Genomic DNA, 24,385 nt, shown 5'->3' with positions numbered 1-24,385 from the left:
AAATAACATTAGCTTTTGTCATGTTACCACAGCAAAATATACAAGACAAAAGCTACTTCTCAGTAATTTTGCAGCGTCGCCTTTCCCGTGTTTTAGCTAGTATGCCTTTAAATTCCTATAACGGTGGAATAACTGCATCCCTGGCGAAGGGAAGACATGATAGTGTACTTGTACACCCTCAGACAACTATCTTTTAAAAGTAATAAAGAACAAGCATTGGCAAATTCAACATGTCTCGCCTATGCAGAAGCTATTGGCTTTGGTAATGTGTTTTAGCCATGTTGAACCAAAACAAATGTTTTCCCCAGGACTTGTTATTGAACTCCAATATTTCGCTAAGTGGATACTTAATAATCAACCTAAGAACAACAGATATAAATAGGATATCAAAAGTAACCAATTATACTCCAACCACAGTATTTAGAATGTCCTATTTTATAAAAATACACGTCAAATACTATTGACATTAGGAAATATGATTCATCATTCATTGGACTAGATACATAACATAAGGTGTATTTGTAAAGCGCACGTTCACCCGTAGGTATCTTGGTGCTGATAACAGATGTTTATTACTACCCAATTCAATGGTACTTATGTTATCGACTTCAGATGGATGAAAGGCTGAGTGGGCCCACCGGGATTTGAACCTGTGATTACAGGCCCCTGCAGCTGATGCATTTATCCACAGAGCCACCAGACCCGGCTACAATATCTAAAACGTATAGTCCAAATATTACATAAAATACAATCAAAGTACTAAAAAAGACTATTGCATCAACGCAGCATTTCGGTGACTTCTTGAACTTTATCCCACTGTCTTCAGAACCAATAACTGAATTAAAACTAGGAGAAACCATAAAATATATATCTATAAAAATAGTTGTTAAACACATATCTAAACACATCCGGATTGGCATACAATGTTGTTCTTACTATGACTCTTTTATACATACCACATATTAAGACAAAAAAGGCATATTTACCAACAATTATAGCGCAAACTAGACCCGAGACATCAGGTATCAGGGCGCTTTAAATGAGCACCAGTTTCGTTACAGATGGACACATTCATTTTGTTAGGCACAGGGGATTAAGTGATTTGCCCAGAATCACAAGATGTTGAGCTTCGTTGCCGAGACTCGAACCCAGTTCCCCAGCTCAAGCATCAACAGACATGATGTTTCTATATTATTCATTGTCATGCTTAATTTAGTAAATATAGAAACAATATTCTCAGCGTATATTATCACCAAGAGTATCTAAAAACAAATCCTAAAGGGCATACTCAATTGCCTTTCTTTACATTTCAACATATTATAACATTATTCTTACCTTTTAATATTTCCCAAAATATCATATCATGTATATTGAAGGTGCTGTGCTTTTATTGTCCTTGCCAATAATTATATGAATTCTTCCTGAATTAGATAAAAAACGGTACAAATACAAGGCTTTTTTCATGGTTTTATTATGACAATAATATGTTCTTATTAATCCATACATGTCACTCAAGGTCTTCCCTAGTATTTAAGACTTTGTTATTTTAAAACATTCAGCTCAAATTTCACGTGGGTAAAGACGTTTTAGCAGGTCTACTTTTACTTTCCTGCCCTGAGCAAGACTCCCGCTATGATAATGCAGATCTCAGCAGTCAATTAATTGCTACTTAAAGCGTCGTTTTCAGTTACCTGCACAATGTAAAAATCAACTTTATGACTTGAGTTATATTATATAAAAGCATTTTTTAACGTACTCTCTACCGTAAAAGCGCCATAAATTTTCCTATTTCTAGCTCATCACTAAAAATCTCAGCTGTCTATTCGACTCGATCCCGGCAGAGAGGGGTAGGACTACTGACACTACACGGGAGAGACGAGCCTTATTGTAACCTTAAGGGTTCACAAGGAGGGAAGGGGCCCATGCTGAAGTGTTTTGCAAAGGGATTTATTGATTGGTATAACAATGTCCAGGAAGGTCCTAATCACAATTTAGGTCCACGGGGCACAAAGGTCCTTCTTTAATAGGGCTTGGCGTCTGTTCCAGGGTTGGCGCAGTCCTCTTCTTTGGTCTGTCTTGCTCGCACCCAAAACAAAAGGAGAGATACGTGGCCGTTAGTTCACAGCACGTTACTGCTCTAAGCATGGGGAAGGGAGTGAGGGTAACACGCGTGAGGTAAGCAATACACCGACACCAGAGGTCCTAACCCGAAAGGTGAATGTGACGTGCTCAATGCTAGGAGTGCCCCATCTCGGTCCTCACTCCTCCCGTGATTACCTGGTCCCTGCTCTTTTAAACGCTAACAAGGTACGCAAACGTTCCCGTACCTGGTGTAGCCACGCGTCTTCCTGCGCGTGCCTGTGCGGTGCATGGGGACGTTGGCCTCCTGGCTTCTCCTGCGCTCTTGCTCCTGGCTCGTCCTCTGGGTCTGACAGGCGGGTGCTGGTTTCTCCATCGTCGGCTTGCTCCGTCTCTCCAGGGGCTGGTCTCGCTCCGACGTCCTCCAGTTCTCCGCGGTGGTTGGTTTCTCTACGGGTCCACGGCTCCAAGTCACGCCACACCATCCACAACTCGGCGTGTTCCGGGTCCGCCTTTGTTTGTCCTGTGCCGCGCACAGATTCGTCTGCTGACTCCGATGTCATAGGGGTGGAGTCCCCGTCGTGGAAATCCCGGCCGTCCTTAAAGGGCCCGGACCATTCCTGAAAACGAGACGGAGAGTCAGTTACGGGGCAGGAGTTGACCCCGTGACACTTATATACAGAGGCCTCATCCTTGATGTATGACCCGCCGGGCATTGATGTTGTATTTAGTCAGACCCCCCCAGGATATAGCGGCATGGATTAGCAAATTTAGCGGCACAAAAATGGAAATTTAGCGGCACAAATATGGAAATTTGGCGGCAATTTTGTGGCATTTTATTTGGCCATTTTTCCTACAACAAACACAGATATCTTAGTTTTTTTTTGTTATTTAAGAACATGAAGCTATGTATATTGAATACAGATGTGTATATAAACGACTCTAAAGGTGTACTATGCCATTAAACAGGTGCATGTTGCTGACCACTACAGCTCAGTCTCTGTTGATAGGGGGCAAACATTTGGGGGTAGCAACATAGGAAAAAATATTTGAATATGCAAATGTGGAATGTCGAGGGGCAAAAGAGAGTTGAAAACTTTCCATGAAGCTAACGCTGCCCAATGCTTCTTGTTCACCAAATAGTATTAACATTCACTCTATTTACAGGCATGCAGGGGCGACAGGCATTTTATTCCACCCAGCATTTCCCCGGTGAGGCATGTTTTGAAAGTCAGTGACACTCCTGGTGCCTCTGCCACTTACCTCATCTCCATGGTACACATTGTGAGGCTTCAAGAGAGAGAGAAAGAGAAGGCAGGATGGGGAAGGTTGGGAAAAAACATGAAGGTGGTAGAAGAGAGAGAGGAACGAAAGAGAGAGAGAGAGAATGAATGGACTGAAATAAATTGCTTGAGGAGATGAAGGGAGCGAGAGAAAGAGAAGGAAGGAGCGGGAGTTTGAGAGGAAACCATCAGAGAGGGAGAAAAGAGGGAGGGAAGAAGGAGAAAGAGAGAAAAAATTAATGGGCGGAAATAGATTGCTTGAGAAGATTAAGGGAGCGGGCATAGTGGAGTAATTTTGCTAGGGCTTCTTATGGTTTCTCCAGTTGGCCCTACAGGCATGGGAAACAGATTTACTCACGTTCCATTATGTTTTTTTAAATGTACTTAACATTTCAGGCATGGCCACAACGGGAGAAGCAGCTTGATGCTTGAGATGAGGTCGTAGTGACTGGTCTAACATGGGAGTTGGAGCTGTCCATAATAAAAGTATGCACTTTTTATTCCAAAAGCAGGAAAAGGGCCCTGAGAAGTTGAATATGACTCAGGAATCGCGCAACATTCGACAGAGAAACCAGCGCAAAACTAGCTGAGGCAAGAAGTAAACGTCTCTCTGTGTATCTTACGGTTTTGACACAAAAGCTGTCCCAAAATAAGTGTTGAAAACGCATTTTATGTTTAGTCCCAAGCGTGCTGTTGAACCCCTGGCCGGGCAGCAGCAGACTGTGAAGTTATCTGGAAGCAGACAGGAAACGCCCCTGCCGATGAGTACCGGTGGGTGAGGAAGGGGTGCGCCCCCACTTCTTGGTAATTGGCTGGGGTTCCTCTATGTGTTAAATTAGCATACACAGACGCAGCTGGCAAAGTAACCACTTGGGGGCTGGAGGTAACTGTGCGTCACAGCCTTGGGATGGAAAAAAGATTCATAAAGGTCATGGAGCATGCGTGCCGGAGTGGTGTTGTCGTAATTTGGCAGCACCTGAGTTAGCGTTTAGCTCAGCTACACGATCTTTTCTGTTAAATTGACCAAAACGTGCGGGAGCCATTTTGAATCCTTTGGCTTCCATTTTGTATGAACACGCTGCCTCGTGGTCAGCATGCCCTTTTGTCCTTTCTCGATACCAATGACCATTCACCCTGCCCAGCAACAGGCTATTTTTAGTACTGGTCAAGCACACCCATGCGCATTTTCACACTGACTGGTCATCTCTCAGGAATGTCCTTCAAAACTGACCAGTGGTACTAAACTCCTCCCACATGCTGGCTGTGTTCCAAAAATGTCCTTATATGTACCTAAAACTGTGTAGAAGTATAACGCCTACCTTTTTATTGCCATTAAACTGTATAAAAGAGGTCGCGCACCGATGTTCGGTGTGATACTTCTTGCATTGCCGAAGGGTGCTGTAGGAATGTACCACCACCCCATGGGGTCTTAATAAACTTGTCTTTCGCATTTTCCAGTGTCCGTGCCAACTTCTGTTTAAGGTGTTCGAGAGTTTTCAGCAGAGTATGTAGACCTGATTGAACCCAACACCACAATTGGCGACCACGAAGGGACTCGGATGCCCGAAGGAGAGGTCGTGACGAAGGATTGGAAACTCGCCATGGACGCGCGCTGCCAGTGAGTGACCCGAGTCTTGGCACCCACGGTGTTTCTTCCTTTCCTTCTGATCTGACCTTCCAGGTGGCGCCGGTCCTTGACTGAGATTCCGATCGATTGGATTGTCGTATAGTGCCGTTTGGCTGATTCGATTAAAGAACTTGGCAGTTGGAACCTGGACGTTTGAGGATACTTGGTAAGCTTATGATTGGTAAGGTAGTCTACTGACACTTACTGTGGCTTTTTGAATTTGTTTGAGTTAGCTAACTTTTGAACTATGAATTTGACTTATATGTGAAGTGCACCTCACATAGGCAGGCATGTAGGGATATTTCTCTAACTTTGTATTTGTTTGAACGGCACACCGTGTATGAAGCACATTAAGTGCCATTTTATGTAGTATCACGTTTTCGTGATATTTTAACATGCCTGTTCTCAGCACACTTCGAGGAATGTGCTGTTTTGGAAATGGTACCAATTATCGATTAAATGAATCACAGCCGGCTCCCCCAGAGGGAACCCCGAATCGCGATATGTATGTAAAATTTGGCCTTCCGCCTATATTGTATAGCACATTATGGCACAAATATACTAAAGCCGATCGTGAATTGCAATGGCCACTACATGGGTCATTCGACTTGCGAAAGGTTCAATATGTAGAGCAATGTTTGTTTCAGCGCAGGTCTAGACAGGATATGTTTGATTGTGTGCGTATGTGGGAGAAAGCGGTGCGTGAACGAATGAAGCGTGAGGAAGCCTTGGCGGATAAGGTGCAGCGGAAGGCTGCGCGTAACAAAGCTTTACAGCTACAGGAGAAGGAATTGCAGGAACAGAAAGAGAGGGAGACTGGAGAACGTAATTTACAGGTTACTGGTCAATTCCCTATTCGACGTCCTCTTTATCCTGTCCTTACTAATGAATCAGATGATTTTTCATTATTAGATCGTTGCCCGCCTCCGTATGTTGCACCTACGGCCCCGGACGAAGAATTGGATGAGGATGATCAGAATGCACAGCGTACTAGGTTACCTGCTGATCGAACTGCGAAATTGCGTTTGCTTGCGCGAAAACTTAATATAAATTCTATAACTGTTTCAGAGATTAATGAGCATATGACAAGATGGTCCGATAAGGAACGATTGTATTTTTTAGATCATTTTGGAGATGAAGTTATTGAACGGTTTAGACGATATTCTTCTGCATTGGAACCTAAGGATATATCAGTTGGTCGTGATAACTTTCGTAAAGGTCTCTTTGTTCTTACAGATGCGGATGAGTTTTTCAAGCGTTTGGTTCAGCTACGGGATGAAGCGTCATGGCTACGGGAGTTGAAAAAGACAGAGGGTTCGCCTGCGTCTGGATCGACGGAATTATCCAAAGAATGCCCTATCTTTGGAACAGATAAGAACGCTGCGATTAATGTTATGCCTATGCGAGAAGCTGCGCCTTTGTATGTTCCTCCTAAAGGCCAAGGTACAGATGATAATAAATCGTCTGCGGATGCAAAGGGTTATTTCATATATAATTGGGTTTATACGCCTTGGAATAGAGCAGATGTTATGGCGCTTAAGAATGCTTTGCCTGACCCCCGTAAAAACCCAGCGGCTTTCTATGAAGGTGTCGAAGGTGCTATTTCTTCGTGTGTTATGACGCTAGTTGATATTGATCTGTTCTTTGGGTTGATATTGCCTCCTGTAGGAGAGTAGGGTCTGCTATCCTATGGTCACCCCAAATTTTTGCTTTTTGCTTCACTGGTTTGCGACTACTGAGGCTGTGGGCCTGCTGATCAGACCCCCAGCCTGCTGTTCTCTCACTAAATTACTGATACATGTGCTATAGGCACATACGACAATTGGAAATGGACTCCTTGTCAGCCCCTGTATAATGCACTATAGGTGCCCAGGGCATAGGGGCCACCAAGGCCTACCAGGGGCTGCAGCATATCTTTTGCCACCCCTGGCTGGTTCTTAAATTGACACAACTGGCTGATCACTCAGCTGGGGTAAGGTGGTGTAATCACCCCTTACTTAGATATAGTATACCTATATCTAAACCTATATCTGGACACATATAAACCTGTGAGCCACTCCTATGGAAGGCCTCATCAATCCTGGAGGCAGAGTGCGTGGTTTAATGTGAGATGGAGCTCTAGCATGAGCTGAGCCTGTCTGCAGCTGTCGGGAACAACTCCCTAAGCTGTTTCAGGATAATGCCATCCAATATACTCTTAAGTGCCTTATAATCCTCGCGGTTATATAGCAACTTTGGTTTGGCTTTATCAAAACATGTCGTGTAAGGTGTCATACGATTTGGAATACTATCCCCTCGCCAGTCCTGGCGACGGGGATAGCATTCCACCCCTCTAGAGGGGTAAGACATGTTACTTTACTTAAATGCGGTTAATTTCTAAAAGGACCTTCTATCCACAAAATGGATGCCTCTGCCACAGACAGAAGTCTGACCCCCTGAAGCTGACCGAAACTCAGCCAAATGGGGCCTGGACAAAGGGTTTCCTGTCGCAGGGGGGTGTTACCACCCTCCAGACAGGAGATAGTGGATTGTAGCAGGGAGGTTTGAAAGAAACCAGACACTGCTTGGGGCGCACAAGGCTGCCCCTTGCATAATCCGGCCAAACCGGTTCTGGGGCACTCCAGCCCTCGTGCCAGGGCGGCCTGGATCAAAGGAAGGGGGTGGATCCACCCACTTCCTGGGTCCCACCCATAGGAGGGGACCTAGCAGGTAATCACGCCCCCCAGATTCGAATAAGAGTGGGAGCAGTGCCAATGCACTTCAGATTTCCTGACGAAACATAAGAAACGAAACTCTGGACCCTTCGACATCCTACTCAACGTGGAAGCCCGAAGAATCTCCCTTGTGGTCAAGGAGTGACCACCCTGTGCAAACAGGCACCATCCAGCCCTCGACGTCTACTTTGTTGCAGTTCCCGCCGGAACTCGAGCGACAGAGATCGACGAGATCAAGCTTGCCTGCCTTCCAACAGCCCGATCCACAGTCCCTGTAGAGCTGAGACACGTGGAGGCGAACGGAAGCGTGGGGCACGCTATCTTGAATTGACCACGAGACGCTGACCGTGCAGCCCACGAGTGACCCTCGAAGCTGTACACCGGGGTTTGAGAAGCCCCCACCCTGAGCCACTCTTGCACCGAAGTTCAGCCCTCCACACTCGACGAGTGCTGCGTGGGGCCCTTCTGCTCCATTTGGCTCAACGCGTTGGCCCGGTCACTTGCCAGCTGGCTAGTGGTCCCTGTGCCGACGAAACTACGAATACGACTTGTGATTCTGGTGACCCCAGACTTGCACCAGCTCCCCTGAAAAGGAGCCCCCACTCTGACCCTCCTGGTTCGAGTGAGAAGCAATCTCCCGGTTCCGCGTGGATTGCTCTTGCCAAGTGTTGTTTGCTCCAAACTTGAAGCCGACTGCGCCGACGGTGAGAGCCCTCGTGGGACAGATCGTGACCCGCTCCTGGACGTCGCAGATGCCCCAGAGCCCACGTGACAGCGGAGAGAAGCTCCTCGACGACCACCTGATTGCGCCCGACATTGCCTGGTTCCGTTCTGGTTCCACCCTGGTCACTGCTGAGTGACCCAGACTCTGTCCCCTTTGCTTTCAGGTACTCTTCGACTTGAGTCCACCCTTGGACTCCACCGGACACTTCACTTTCACCCCGCCTGCAGCCCTTACAGCTTCAAGCACCAAGAGCCTGCGTGACGAAACCCGACTCAACTTCGACCCTGTGCACCCGCTTCCTGTGGGTGAGGTAACTTTGCTCCGCCGGTGTTCCCACACTGGTACACATCTCTAGGGTCTGTGTCTTAAGTTTTGTTCCTCTAGGTTCAGCGGAAGTGTCCTTAAACTCTAACTTTACAACTTTTACGCACCATTGGTTAACATTGGTGCATGCGTGCGCTTTCCGCACTGCTCCCGAATCCTGTGGGCCGTTCCCGACTTCAGCATTGCTTGTCCCGACTGCTCCCAGCGATTCCCTAGGCCCTAGGCCTAACCACTGTTCGAGTGGCATCTCTTATACCACTTGTTTAGTATATGGTTTGAGTGGCCACCCGCCCTCATCCATAATTGTGCAACTTTGTATGTTTAAACTGTGCTTTTGATTTTACGATCGTGCCCCTTTATTCATAAAGAATACTGGGGATTGTTTTTAGTAATAAATACATATATTTTTATAATATATACTTGTGTGGTGTCCTTTCATTTGATATTACAGGATTGTATGTGGTAAAACAGCTCGCTTAACACGACCTCTTAAGTTAAGCCTTTAGGCTGCTTAGTCCATGCTACCCCTAGGATAGCTTGTCTAATAAGGTTGACTTACAACCAGACACCATAAGGGATTGTTTGGTCTGATAATCGGTGGTTCCAGAATTGGAAACATCACCTATCAGGCCAACTTCTCACACCTCCTGATATGTGGAGAGCGATTTGTAAGTTTGATGATCGAACGATTTTTGGGGCAGGTTGGAAGGACATAGCTCAAGCTGATTTAGACAGGGAACCCGCGTGTAAACCATGCCAATTAATCTTAGACCTCCCAGAAGCTATTTAGACTAAATTAAAAACGCTTGTTCCCGCTAAGAAAATTGATTGGACCATGTTGGCTTCTAGCAAACAGAAGGCGGACGAATCGGTCTCTGATTTCTTTTCCCGTTTCGAGGAAGCGTTTCATGATTACAGTGGTCAATCATTAACAGAAGATACAGGCAGGCACTTGTTCGTTGATAAGTATGTGGCTAATCTCCTACTGGAGATTGCAAAACGACTAAAGGCTAGTGAAAGTTCATGGACCACGGCAACCCCTGCTTCTTTATTGACTATGGCTCAATACTATGAAAGACAGGAATTGGAGGCTAAAGAAAGTAGTGATAAGAAAGCGAAGGATTTGAAGACGAAGGTGATGTTCGCTCAGGTTTATGCTACGAGAGGGAACAATAGAGGTAGACGAGGATCGTATAATGCGCCTCCTCCCCGTTCCGATATCTCTGAAGATCAGTGTGCATACTGTAAACAGTTTGGACATTGGATTTCAGATTGTCCGGTGCTGCGAGAACAGCGTAATCAGCGTTGTCGAGGAAGTGGAAGGTCTAGGAATAATTATGGAGGATCGAGAGGTGGAGCGAATGATCGTGGAAGGTATGAAGCAAGGGATCGTGGACAGACAGACTATAATATGTTCGATCGACGCAATCAATACCAGATAGGTGAGGGTGACTCTTCTGAGTCACACGAAGATCGTCATGCATAGGATTGCGTAGGATGGGGTGTGGAATCGGTTGAGATACCAGTTGATCAAAGGGGTCCATATATATCAGCACATGTTTTGGGTTTTACTGATCAGTTTCTGGTTGATACAGGAGCTACTCGTAGCGCTTTGTCCAAATACTTGGTTCCAAGGGCTCCCCTGTCTGGCGAAACAATTACAGCTATAGGGTTCGATGGAACACCTACTCTTAGCCCACTGTCTCAACCCGTCACATTTTATGTTGATAAATTTGCTGCCTCATGTCCGTTTTTGTTGTCCCCAAACACACCAGATAACATTATGTGACTTGACATGTTAAAGTATTTTCGAGCAACTATACGCTGTGCCCCGGAAGGAGTGCGGGTTGTTTTAAATGAGAATTATCCAGAAATTGAGCGATTGTGCCTCCTTCACGAATCCGATGTGTTAACTTCTCTACCAAAAACGTTGTGGGCCACTTCTGATACTGATGTTGGGCAGATGACTAATCCTCCAGTACGTATTACCGTAAAGGAGGGCGTATCTCTGCCTCGTGTCCCACAATATAACATTTCTAGAGAAGGTGAAATTGCATTGACACACATTGTGAATGATTTGATTATGGCAGGGGTGGTTGAGGAAGTTCCCTACAATGTTTGTAACAGCCCAATTCTTCCGATCCTTCAGAAAGACACAGATACCAAGGTCTACCGTTTTATCATCGATTTGAGGGAAATAAATAAGATAGTAGTGCCCCAGTACCCGGTGGTGTCTGATATCACCACCTTACTTACACTGGTTCCACCTACGGCAACTACCTTTACGGTCATTGACCTAAAGAATGCCTTTTTCTCGATTCCCATACATCCTGATAGCCGATACCTTTTAGGCTTTACGTTAAATAACAAATCATTTAGATTCTGTCGAGTTCCTCAAGGTTACACAGAAAGTCCTAGCATTTACAGTCAGGCTTTAAAAAGGCAGCTTGATTCTTTTGAATTGCAGTCTGGGGTGGCTCTTATTCAATACGTGGATGACATTTTGCTTGCAGCAGACACACAGGAACAATGTGAGGAGAGAACTTTTTCTTTGCTTTCCTTCCTTGCTAAGCATAATCATAAGGTTTCAAAGAAAAAGCTACAATATTGAAGACCAAAGGTGACCTACCTCGGTCATCTTTTGTCTAAGGAGGGCCGTGCATTGACATCAGACCGAATTCAAGCAGTTTTAGATACACCAGTCCCCCGCACTCAGAAAGATGTTCGTGCTTTTATAGGTTTGACGTCCTTTTGTAGGCAATGGATACTAGGATTTTCACATATTGTGAAACCTTTGTTAGCATTATTGTCCAAAACTACACCGATTCCCATTGAATGGACAGATGAATGTCAGGATGCTTTTGAACAATTGAGACAAGCCCTTTGTTCTACACCATTGTTAGGTACACCTGATTACACGAAGATCTTTACATTGTACGTACATGAGAAAGATGGGTGCGCATTATCAGTCTTAGTGCAGACACACGGAGACAAACAGAGACCTTGTGCGTATTTCTCGGCGGTACTCGACCCTGTGGCTCGAGGATTGCCTGGATGTTTTCGAGCAGTTGCAGCAACAGCAGTAGCTATACGACAGAGGGAGGGAATAGTTTTGTCTCACAAACTGTTAGTGTTAGTTCTCCATGTGGTAGATGCTTTACTGAATCAAACGAAAACACAGCATCTAACCAGTGCCCGTCTAACAGGATATGAGCTAACCCTGTTGGCGCCACATATTACACTTAAGAGATGTGCTACTTTGAACCCCGCTACTTTATTGCCATATCCTGTTGCTGAAACCCAGAAGGAAGAACAACATGACTGTGTTTTTCTGACTGAGGAACAGACAAAGGGTCGTATCGATTTACAGGATACGCTACTTTCAGATGTAGATGGGGAACTGTGGGTTGATGGATCGTGTGTAAAGCTGTCAGATGGTACGACTTCCGCAGCCTATGCGATCACGACACTCAAGACAGGGGTAGAAGCAGCACGAATACCGCAGAAATCGGCCCAAGCAGCTGAATTAATAGCCTTAACGAAAGCATGTGAGTTAAGTGCTGGTCTATGTGTGAACATCTACACTGACAGCCGTTACGCTTTTGGAGTAGTGCATGATTTTGGCTTACTCTGGAAGGAACGAGGATTTCTGACTTCACATGGAGTGCATATCATGCATGGAGAATTGGTACGCGATCTCCTGAATGCACTATTATGTCCAAAGAAAGTAGCGATAATCAAATGCAGTGCACACAAAAAGGTAACAGACAAAATAGGACAAGGAAATGCTTTTGCAGATCGCACAGCGAGAGAGACTGCTATGTTACAAAATGACTCTCCTATGTATGTGGTGAAATCACAGGCAGAGTGATGGCATGATGCTAGAGAAGAAATATTAGACATACAGAAATCAGCATCTGAAACAGAACTTGCAGTATGGGCAACCGAAGGAGTGTTGGATGATGAGGGTTGTTGGCGTAGCACAGATATGGAGAGATGGAAATTACCTGCCGCCTATTTACAAGCAATGGTCCAAATGACACATGGGCTGGCGCATGTTGGAGCTCTTGCAATTACTAAATTGCTTACACGAGTTTGGGAACATCCTGAGATTGCTAGCACGGCTAAGAGAGTAGTTCAAACCTGTCTGATTTGTTTACAGCATAATCCTGGAAAAGGGACTTATACTCCCAAAGGAGGGTTTGTTCCACCTACTGCACCATTCGAAGTACTGCAAATGGATTACATCCAGCTGGAGCGCTGTAATAACCTCAAGTATGTCTTAGTGGTGGTGTGTGCCTTCAGTAAATGGATTGAGGCTTACCCCACGAAAGATAATACAGCATTGACAACATCTAAGGTGTTACTTAAAGAGTACTTCCCACGCTATGGTGTTTGTAAGTTTTTGTGGAATGATAATGGTCCTCATTTCATTGGGAAAGTAGTGGAGTACGTCCTGAAAGGATTAGGAATAAAACAAAAATGTCATGCTGTATTTCATCCACAGTCAGCAGGTTTGGTAGAAAGGTATAATGCAACCTTGAAGCTGAAGCTAGCAAAGATCGTGGCATCCACATCTTTGAAATGGCCGGACGCTTTGCCTTTGGCATTGCTGTCTATCAGATCAGTGCCACATTCCCGAACTGGCCTCACACCTTATGAAGTGGTGTTTGGAAGGCCCATGAATATTTGGGGAATTCCTAAGCCTCGTCTGATACATGATGTGCCTTGTATAATGATGAACGATTATTTGGCACGATTAACAAATGATTTACTTTCTATTCATCAACAGGTTCGAGAAGCGCTCCCAGACAATTCCAGTGGAGAGGCTCACGATCTTCGCCCTGGTGATTACGTTATGGAGAGGGCGTTTGAGAGAACCAGCAGTTTGGAGCCGAGATGGCGTGGCCCTGAACAAGTGCTGCTTGCAACCCGGACCGCCGTGAGAGTCACGAATAAGAAGCGGTGGATCCATTCTACCCACTGCCGTCGTGTTTCTCCAGAACTGGTGAATCCTGAAGTTTTGTTTGATTATCGAGACATCTTGGATGCAGAGAAGAGCCCAGCTGCTACGCCTAATGAATCGGAGGGAGCCTTCCCGGACCACACTGTTTCTGATGGAGTGAAGTACAATCTACGTTCGAGGAAATAATTTTTTGTTCAAGACTGGTTTGTAACCGTTCTGAGGTTTGTGAAAACGGAAGCCGGGAATATCAAGGGGGGGGATCAGTTCTGTCCAGTGTAGCGACACCCGTCTTGAATCTCGGAGAAGACACCAACGGCAGCCTCAGTCCTCAGCACTAATTTTTTTTTTTTTTTAGTTTTGCTTTTGAAGAACTTTGTTTTGTGAACTATGGCACCTACTCTAACACGAAATAAGAGAATTCTTGGTGCTGTGCTTTTTGTTTTGACTATAGTGGTAATAGCAGTAATAGCTTGGACTATAGAACGATTGTTTCCTGCACAAGAACATTTACTGCCTACTACTCAAAGCCCATCTGAACATTTCCATTTTACTCTGCCTTTTCATGAAGAGAGACATAGACAGACTTATTTGAATAACAGTTTCATTCAGATTTTGCACCACACCCATAATATGACCAACACAACAAATTGTTGGGTATGTGGGATGTTGCCTGGACATCAAAAGAAAGGAGGAACTCCACTTATTCCTCTCCCGTTTTCTCATAATGGTTCCTGTAATGCTTGGTACACTCTTCTTTTTACTTTACAATGGCCAACGAAAGGTGGATTACTCTTCCGATTGAATCGAATATGCTACAATGATAAAGATGGCTATCCACAAGCTGAAGGAACTAAATTTGAGTGGGAAGAATATCGTCCGGACAATGTATCTACACCTCGTATTTTTACAAATCAAAGACTTGTAAATATGTTAAGTTTACATGTGATAACTGTTATTGATACGAAAGCAGATCTCTGTATTAGAAATAAAGGAACAATCCCTGTAGGCCGAAGTGAATGTAATATCACTCTTACCTTCGATACACCAAATGGCATCACATTTGTAGCCTCACGTAATACATATTTTATTTGTGGAAATAAGGGATACCATCGTCTTCCTATTGGATGGTTAGGAACTTGTTATATATCCTTTGTATTGCCACCTGTGTTTATTGCTCCACCTATGTATCATAATGATTATGTATTATATCACGATTTTATACTAAATAGAGTTAAGAGGACATTAGACATTGAAGACGTGGACCAAACCGACACCTCTTTACAGCAATATGTAGATTTCAATGTAGGTTTATTTTCATTTGTCGGTGCTGCATTAAACAGTAGGAAGATAAGACGACTAACACGTATTGTGGAAGCAGTTGCTAATGAAACTGCCTCTGCTTTGGGAAATATAACTGAAGAACTTCAGATTACTAGAATTGTGACACTCCAGAACCGGATGGTTCTGGACATAGTATTAGCTGGCCGTGGAGGTGCATGCCGCATCATCGGTAGTAGTTGTTGTGTGTACGTGCCAGATAACTCACCTTCTGTGTACGATGCTATTTCCAAATTACATAAAATTGCTGCTGAGATTCATCCAGGGAATGGAACATGGACATTCTCTAGTTGGTTCTGGACTCTACTTAGTACATGGGGTTGGAAATTATTAACTATTCTATGTATAATTATTGGAATACTCTTTTCCCTCTGTTTGTGTATTCAATGTGGCCCTACCTTATGTTCTGTATGTATTTCAGCCTGTATCCCGTCCAAACGAGCTATTACTAAGCATGAGCAAATGATTAATGATGAAATGATGAAGATAATGGCCATCGATATCAATGATGAAAATCCTGACTATTCCCATTATGAGGTAGCTTCAGCTAAACGCTAAAAGGGCCGTCTGTCGTAATTTGGCAGCACCTGAGTTAGCGTTTAGCTCAACTACACGATCTTTTCTGTTAAATTGACCAAAACGTGCGGGAGCCATTTTGAATCCTTTGGCTTCCATGTTGTATGAACACGCTGCCTCGTGGTCGGCATGCCCTTTTGTCCTTTCTCGATACCAATGACCATTCACCCTGCCCAGCAACAGGCTATTTTTAGTACTGGTCAAGCACACGCATGCGCATTTTCACACCGACTGGTCATCTCTCAGGAATGTCCTTCAAAACTGACCAGTGGTACTAAACTCCTCCCACATACTGGCTGTGTTCCAAAAATGTCCTTATATTTACCTAAAACTGTGTAGAAGTATAACGCCTACCTTTTTATTGCCATTAAACTGTATAAAAGAGGTCGCGCACCGGTGTTCGGTGTGATACTTCTTGCATTGCCGAAGGGTGCTGTAGGAATGTACCACCACCCCATGGGGTCTTAATAAACTTGTCTTTTGCATTTTCCAGTGTCCGTGCCGACTTCTGTTTAAGGTGATCGAGAGTTTTCAGCAGAGTATGTAGACCTGATTGAACCCAACACCACAGTGTCAGAGCGGCCGGTGCAGGCAGGGCTCGGGGTGAGTGCGCAGCCTGCGATGGTGCAGCCGGGGCAGGGTGCGAGCAGTCGCATGGCGAGGGGGATCTAAGTGGCCCCAGGGGACCGGGTGTGCGGTGGTACTTTAATATCCAATAGGGGTTGTAGCTTGATAACAATGTAATACTATATGCATATTTAGTAGCATACCAATAGCAATGTTATGGTTTATTACTGTAAAATCGCGTTTTTTTCACAAAAGTGCCGATTTCGCGGCAACCCGCGAAATCCTGGAGGGTCTGTTTAGTTCTTGACCTTTAGGCAAGGAACAGTACAACAGAGGCACCACACCCCCCTACCTGGTAATGAATTTATAATTCTGACATAGAATTCTTGTTTGTAGACTATTCCACAGAGGTCCTGAAGAATCGCCGGTCAATGCACTAATGCGAGAAACATGTCGACCGATTTTTAAACACTTTCCAGTCTAGTCTAGAGCAAGGAAACATTAATTTCCAGTAAGCCCAGACTAACTTCGTTTTTAGTTGTAGCAAGGGACCACCAGAATAAAGTAGCCTCAGGTACCCTCAGCTCCATTTTAATTCACATTACTGTCTACAACCTCCTGGCCCCACACCCGCACTTCACCCATAGGCAGTTGGACTAAAAGATCTCCGATGAAGAGCCCCTCTTTGAGGTGCGCCCGTTGGGTGTTGCACCGCCTACCCAACGAGGAGCACTGCCTATGATGAAGCATGACACCTGCAAAGGTGTGTGAGGCAACTATATCCAACATGATGGATACCCAGTGGTAGGTTCATACTTGCTAACCACCACGCTTCCTGCTTACTGCGACCTGCACACTACCTTTACCTTTCATAGGAACTGCCTTGTCCAATCTTCTTTGAAATATATTCGACTCGGTTCACAGAGTTTATTATATTTTCTGGTTTAAGAATTGACAAAAAGTCTTGCAGGCTGACAATACAACACTGCCCTATGTTTCTAACATACATACAGGCATGTTTAGTTTAATACTATATTACAAGCCACCTATTTGGATATAATTATTGCCTAATTAGAGTTCCCCCTCATTCAAGTCAGGGTCTAAAAGGAACATAAACCATCCTTCCCTTTTTTTAAAACAAAGACCTGGGACATAGTACTATCATTGATTCATACAGAAAGATGGTTTCCCACTGCTTCCTTATCTATCCAATCCGTCCCCACAGCTTCTTTTTAGCCTTCCTGTTCTTGTGACTGTGATCTCCCATTGGTCCTTTATCTATCCTATCTATACCCTTATCTTTTAGTCTAAGAATAATGTTAACACAACTTTGATCTGCTCGGCAGTCATACAAAAAACACATTTTTAGTGAAAAGGCGTCTTTTTTCCGCAGCCAACTAGATCTGGCGAAAAACAGACCAAGAGAACTCTTCAACATTGTTAAAAGCCAAACTAACTGCACTCCCTCTCAAGAAATCGAAGCCACCAATGAGCGATGTGAAGATATTGCCACCTTCTTTACTAATAGTCTCTAAAATTGATCAATCCTTCATACAAACCGCTAACCCTCCTTCCCTCTTAACCTGCCCCTCCAACCACCCTTGACCACTCAGAAAGAGATCTTAACAAGGACAATCCGACCTGCCTCCAGCTAAAAAACAATGCGCATTGGTCCAACTTTGAGCTAATGTCGGTAAACAAGGTCTTCAATATAATTTCTAATCTAAAACCTTCCTCCCACACAATGGACCCCTCCCATCCACAATTATAAAAGAACTCAACCACACCATCTCCCCCTTTCTGGACAAAAATCATCAACACCTCTCTCACTTCAGGCTGTGTCCCAGACTCCCTTCAACTAGGACAAATCACACCCATTCTCAAGAAACCAGGGGCCGATCCTAATGATATTAACATCCTGAGACCTATCTCCAACCTCCCATTCCTTGCAAAAACACTGGAGAAATGTGTTCTCCACCAACTCAATAAACACATTGATGAGTTCACCCTCCTCGACGCCTTTCAATCTGGATTCAGAAAAGGCTGCAGCACGGAAACAGCTATGCTCAACGTCTCTGACGACATTCACAAGGCCCTAGACGAAGGTGATGCCTGCCTACTCATCCTTATTGACCTATCTGCGGCATTCGACACAGTAAACCATCCAGCCCTTTTGGAGACCCTGTCGAAGCGCTCCGGCATTAACGGCACAGTACTAAAATGGTTCACCTCCTTCCTTCAACACCGCTCGCAACAAATTAAAACCAACTCCTGTCTCTCAAAGCCAACAAAAGTCACACTTGGAGTCCCGCAAGGCTCGATCCTCTCCCCGTCCCTCTTCAATCTCTTCATGGAGCCCCTCACAATCATCTTGAAAAAAGCTGGAGTGAATTACCACCTTTACGCGGATGACACACAAATCTATTTCAGAATCAAGACTCCCAGCGACATCCAAGTCCTCAATACCAGAATGGGGGTTGGGAGCACACTGCCTCACAGTCCCAGCACAGTTCCCCCCTTTGCATCCTGGTAAATGCAGTACACAGTTCAAACATACTTCAAAATTAGCTGGAGTTTTTCACCAAAGTTGGTGCAGACATTGCTGTATATCTCTAGACACGTGTTCCTGGGTTGAGCCCGTCTTCAGTAGAGAGCAGCAGTATTAGAGAGCAAAGAAAAATCATCTGGGGTTGCTGGAAATGCTGCCAAGTTTCTCTCAGGTCACAGTACCACTCACAGGCACGCTGGTGCATCTCTAAATCTCGTCAGCTTGCTGGCTCAAGGGAGCCTTTTAAACAGAATGGGGGTTGGGAGTACACTGCCTCACAGTCCAAGCACAGTTCGCCCCTTTGCATCCTGGTAAATGGAGTACACAGTTCAAATTTACTTCAAAATTAGCTGGACTTTTTCATCAAAGTTGGTGCAGACATTGTTGTATATCAAGACACGTGTTTCTGGGTTGAGCCGTCTTCAGTAGATTGGAGTGTAGTAAATAGAAGTGGGGTAGAGAGGGGTAGACTGTAGCGCAGTAGATTGTGGTAGATTGAAGTGGGGCAGGCTGAGGTAGGCTGGAGAGATGTAGATTAGAGTGGGGTAGATTAGCTAGATTGGAGTAAATGGAATTGGGTAAATTGGAGTGGGGTGGATAGAAGACTAGATTGAGGTTGAATGGGGTAGGTTGGGGTAAATTGGAGTGAGGAAGATTGGGGTGGATTGTAGTGGGTTAGACTGGGAGGTGTAGTCTGGATTGGAGTAGACTGAGGTGGGGTAGATTTGAGTGGGGATACATTGGAGTTGGTACTCTGGGATAAACTGGGGCAGACTGGGATAGATTGGAGTGGGGTAGTTAGAGGTAGAGGGGTGGACTGGAGTAGCTGGAGTGGGGCACACTAGAGTAGACTTGAGTGAGAAGATTAGGGAAGATTGGACTAGGGTAGATGTGGTTAAGTTGGAGTGGGGTACATTGGGGTAGATTGTAGTGGGGTAGACTAGAGTGAGGTAGATGGGTAGATTGGAGCGGGTTAATTGGCGTAAATTGGAGTGTGGTAGATTAGAGTGAGGTAGATTGGGTGAGGTAGATTGGGGTAAGGTAGATTGGGGTAGATTGTGGTGGGGCAGACTGGAGTGTGATATATTGGGTGCGGCAGCCTGATGTAGACTGGAGTAAGGTAGACTGAGGTAGATTGGAGTAGGGTAGACAAGTGGGGTAGATTGGAGTGGGGTATATTGGGGTACACTGAAAGGGGTAGGCTAGAGTGGGGGTAGAGTGGACTAGATGGTAATAGCCTGGAGAGTAGGGGCGTGGCTTCGCGGGTGAAGATGGTGGACGCAGCCTTCTAGAGCTCACACCAGCCCGATCATCATCCGTCGATTTATCCTGGCTCCCGGCCCCGACCTGCAGCCCACACTTGGGGTACTTGTGTCGGACAGCGGGGGGCATCATCCGGTGCTGAGTGTGGTGTTCCCGGGCCCTCTGCAGCGGTGCTGGCGGCGGTGACGGCCTGTGGCCTAATCCCGGCGAGTGAAGCCGGGGCCTCCATTTTGGCGCCTCCCGGACGGGAGTTCCTTGAGCGGGCCGGCCGCGCCACTGTATGCTCCTGGCCCGGAGCCCCTGATCGGCGGCGGAGCTGTGGGGGTTTCATCTGGGCCGTCCCCTGCTACGCCTGTGACGGCCCGTGAAGCTGAATCGCCGGAGGAGGTGAGGTTCCGTGAGAATCATTACGATGTTTTCGAACATAAACGAATATAGGCAAGTAAGGTATCTATGAACCGTAAATGACGAGTTCAGTAAGTGTACGCGTTTTCGCTACACTACTTGGCGGGGTTCGTCTTATTTACGTGTTTCTGCATCTGAAGCCTTGGGTTCCATTTTAGATACGGCATCCATTTTGTTTCTTGCCCTCACGTAGTCAGCGAGCAGGAAACTGTCCGCCTCGTGACCCTTTAGGTCCCAAGCCTTACGGAAGATGCATATTCCTTTCATGCATCTTCTATGACCGGGGGAATGACACTGCGAAGGCAGATGGCTCCGCTTGAGGGTAATCCTCCCACGGAGGCCTATTGTTTCAGCCTTGCATGTGCTCGGCTTGAATCCTTTGATCCTGTGATTATGCCTTCCGATATTACCCTCACACTCTCTTCTCTACTGTTGTCTGACTTCCTTGCAGCTGTTCTTGTCTCTACCCTCATCCTTTTCCAGCTAGAGTGGAATGTGCCTAATGGTGAGAAGATGTGCATTTACAGTTGGGAACCGGCAAACGTTATTATCAGTGAGTTCCGGGTTTCCGATGCCATGAATGAAGCCTTTGAAGTTTACTGTGGGAACTGTGTTGTAACCTTTTGTTCGTAATGTTAGTCTATGTCGAAAACTAGTATAAAAGGAGCGACCCACATATGCAATTTGAAGCAGACTCTCAGAACTTACAATTCGTTGTACTTCTTGTGACTTTTGCCTCCCTGCAGTAATAAACTCTGATCTTTGACGCCGAAGGAAGTGTCCCGTGTCTCTGTCACTTGTGCGCCGAACAGGTATCCCATGAAGGTTATAGGTGTTGTTCCCTGGCACCGCTGGTTCTGTTAAAAGTCCAGTCCTTCAGTTGGCGCCCAACGTTGGGCGACATCAGCGGTACCGGTCCAAAGCCTGACGATCGTGAGGAACTTCGTGTGAAATCTCCGAGGAAAAGGTGCACCCCGCTTCATCGATCCTGTTGTCGAAATAAGTGGTCCGAAGATTTTTCCCGCGAAGATTTCCGCCTCCTGACGGCTGCAACAGACCGATGCCCTGACTGTCGACCTGTTTCGGTGCCCGGCGTAGACCTTTCGTACAAGCGAGACGATAGACGGGCCTTCCTGGTGACGCCATTGTGCTCTCAGTTAAGTATTTTGGTGGGTCGCTCCCAGTGTCCTTAGTTGTTGTTGAGCTTCTTGAAGCTTTGTTGTATGCATGGTTCCATTGCATTTGTGGTTCTTAGTTGTGGTTCTTAGTGGTTATTTGACAGTTACAATTGCCAAAAACCGAGGGTTTTGTGTTTCACGAAGATTTAGCACTTCGGTAACCCTTGAAGTTTGATACTAGGTTAGTGTGCACGATGCCTGGCCATAGTGGTTTTCTTGGTTTCTTCAAATGTTGCGCAATGGATTCCCGGTTGGAGGACTCGTGTCCGATACCTCCAGTTGGAACTCCGATATATGAGCTCTATAGTCGACACGGTGTGGGCCCTATTATATATAATAAATACTGGGTCCGTTACACGAAAAAGGATGGTGTCCTTAGTTGGCCACCACATGGAAGTTTTGATCTCACAATCTTAGATAATCTTGAAGCTAAATTGTTTAAAAAGAAAGCTAGGCCAGCTATGTTTGATTCCTTCCGGTTGTGGCGTAAAGAGGCCAAGCAGAAAGAAATCAAGCAGTCTAAAAAGAATAAAAAAGATGGTATGGCTCCGATAATGCAACTTGTACGACAATGTCAGCAAGATAGAGAAGAATCAGAAATTGAAGTTTCTACTAGATTACACCACATGAGGATAGACAAATGTTATCCGGCTTTACCAGCCAGTTCTGATAAGAAAGAGGAGGACCCTAAGGAGGATCCCCTGTTAACGTATTTCATGAACTCGCCACCTCCATATGCACAGGGTGCTACGGCTCCTGTTGTTCCTCCTGTAGTTCCTCCTGTTGTTCCTCCTGTTGTTCCGGCGGCTGCGGGTCAGCCCGTTGTTGGTCCTACGTTTGTCGCACCACCTGTCTCTATTCCTACAGCTCCCGTGCCTTTACCTCCTCAGCCTCCTATCACTGCTACCCCGACTACCTTGCCTGCTCCTACTATGCCTACCTTCACTTCTAATGTTGTTTCTCCTGTTCTTCTTTCTTCTTCTCCTTCTGTTCGTAATCGAATCCCTAACGCTGTTGCTACCCTTTATTCACCGCTTACTGGACAGTTATTTCCGTCCGATCTTTCCGAAACTCCCCAGAGATGGAGTCAGATCCCTAGTGGAAGGGAAAAAGAGACGTTAGTGACTATGGCACATAGATGGATAAGACACCCTGCTAACTACACTCCACGCATGGTTTTCGACACGTTTTCTCAGTTTAATGAGCCTACGCAGAGATTCGTGTTTGAAGAAATGTGTAACTTTTTGAGGGAAGAATGGTTTAATAATGATGTAGATAATGTACCGCCCGATATAACTGAGCTTCAGAGTCAATTTTCGAATGGTATGATTGTAGGTGGAGATGTACGACGTGCCTTAGAGCGATTGTTAGCTCATAGGTCGACAGTGCCTTCTCAAGTATCGTTTGATGATGACTCTGAGAATTGGAAAGCGGCTCCTGGTCAGTATCCTATGAGAGAGGTTACGCCACTTTGGGTGCCTGGTGATCCACAAGCTCACCCTCCGGTCTTACCGCACTTTCGAAGAGTGTGGATACACCTCCCATGGAAACGATCAGAAGTATTGCAAGTAAAGCAATCTTTGCCTGATCCACGTAAGAATCCGGCTGGTTATTATAAGGAACTATCCCAACTGGTGGAAGCTTCTGTTATGAACCTTGCCGATATCGACATGTTGTTTGGCAATGTTGTACCACAACCAGTTTGGGCGAAAATTCGCCAAGCAAATCACGCAAATGAGTTAGGTGGTGATTGGGCTGCACTAATAGCGGCTGATGCATTACAAGTTGGTGGGGCTAAGCCTGAGCAGTTGATTTTAGATTTACCTCAGAAAATCATTACACTTATGAAAACTCTCATGCCGGCGATGAGGGTGAACTGGGATAAATTATCAGCATGTAAGCAAAAGAAAGACGAGAGTGTCTCGGATTTCTTTACAAGGTTTGAGGAAGCGTTTGTCGACCACAGTGGTCAGGATATGGGCACTGAGGGAGGTCAGCGGTTGTTTGTCGACAAGTTCGTGTCGAATTTGTTGCCTGAGCTATGCACCAAACTGAAGAATTCAGAAAGTGCATGGGCTGTTTCAACTACCGCACAGATATTAGCGACGGCTCAATACTATGAAAATAGGGAAAAGGAAGACAGTGATCGTGCAGATAAGAAAACGAAGGAGCTCAAAACAAAGGTTTTGTTGCAGCAAGCGTATCCTCCGCGATCAAATCAAAATGATTCGCAACAGCAGTATCGACCACGAACACAGCCCAATAGGATGCAGCCACGCTCTGACAACTTTGACTGTAGATCTTCACTTGGTTATAATCAGTGCGCATATTGTAGGCGGGAGGGCAATATCAAGTATGATTGTCCTGCTCTACGTGATCGCCTTAATGGTGTGTCGACTAGAGGGGGTCGTGGTGGCCCCCAACAGCCATCTAGAGGTAGAGGTCGTGGTAGCGCTCAAAGTCAGAACGAGCGCCCGCTTCATTCATCGGACGCAAATAATTGTTTTGATCAGCGCAATGTGAAGTCCGATAGATCGGCACAGTACCATGTGGACGATTATTACACGGAACATGAGATTGTGTCAGACGACCGTTACTAGGACAGCCACCGACAAAGAGAGGGAGTAGTGTCAGTTCCGGTTGATCAGAGAGGGCCTTACGTTGCAGTTGCCACATCTGGCGTCGTTGAGCCTTTTCTGTTAGACACTGGTGCAATGAAAAGTTCCATCATGCATTCAAAACTCCCTGGCGCACCTTTGTCCGGCTTAACAAATGTTTCCATTGGATTCTCTG

The sequence above is a fragment of the Lissotriton helveticus genome, chromosome 7 (assembly GCF_964261635.1).
Source record: "Lissotriton helveticus chromosome 7, aLisHel1.1, whole genome shotgun sequence".
Taxonomy (NCBI): Eukaryota; Metazoa; Chordata; class Amphibia; order Caudata; family Salamandridae; genus Lissotriton; species Lissotriton helveticus.
The sequence above is the reverse complement of the archived record's forward strand: the minus strand, read 5'-3'. Positions refer to the sequence as shown.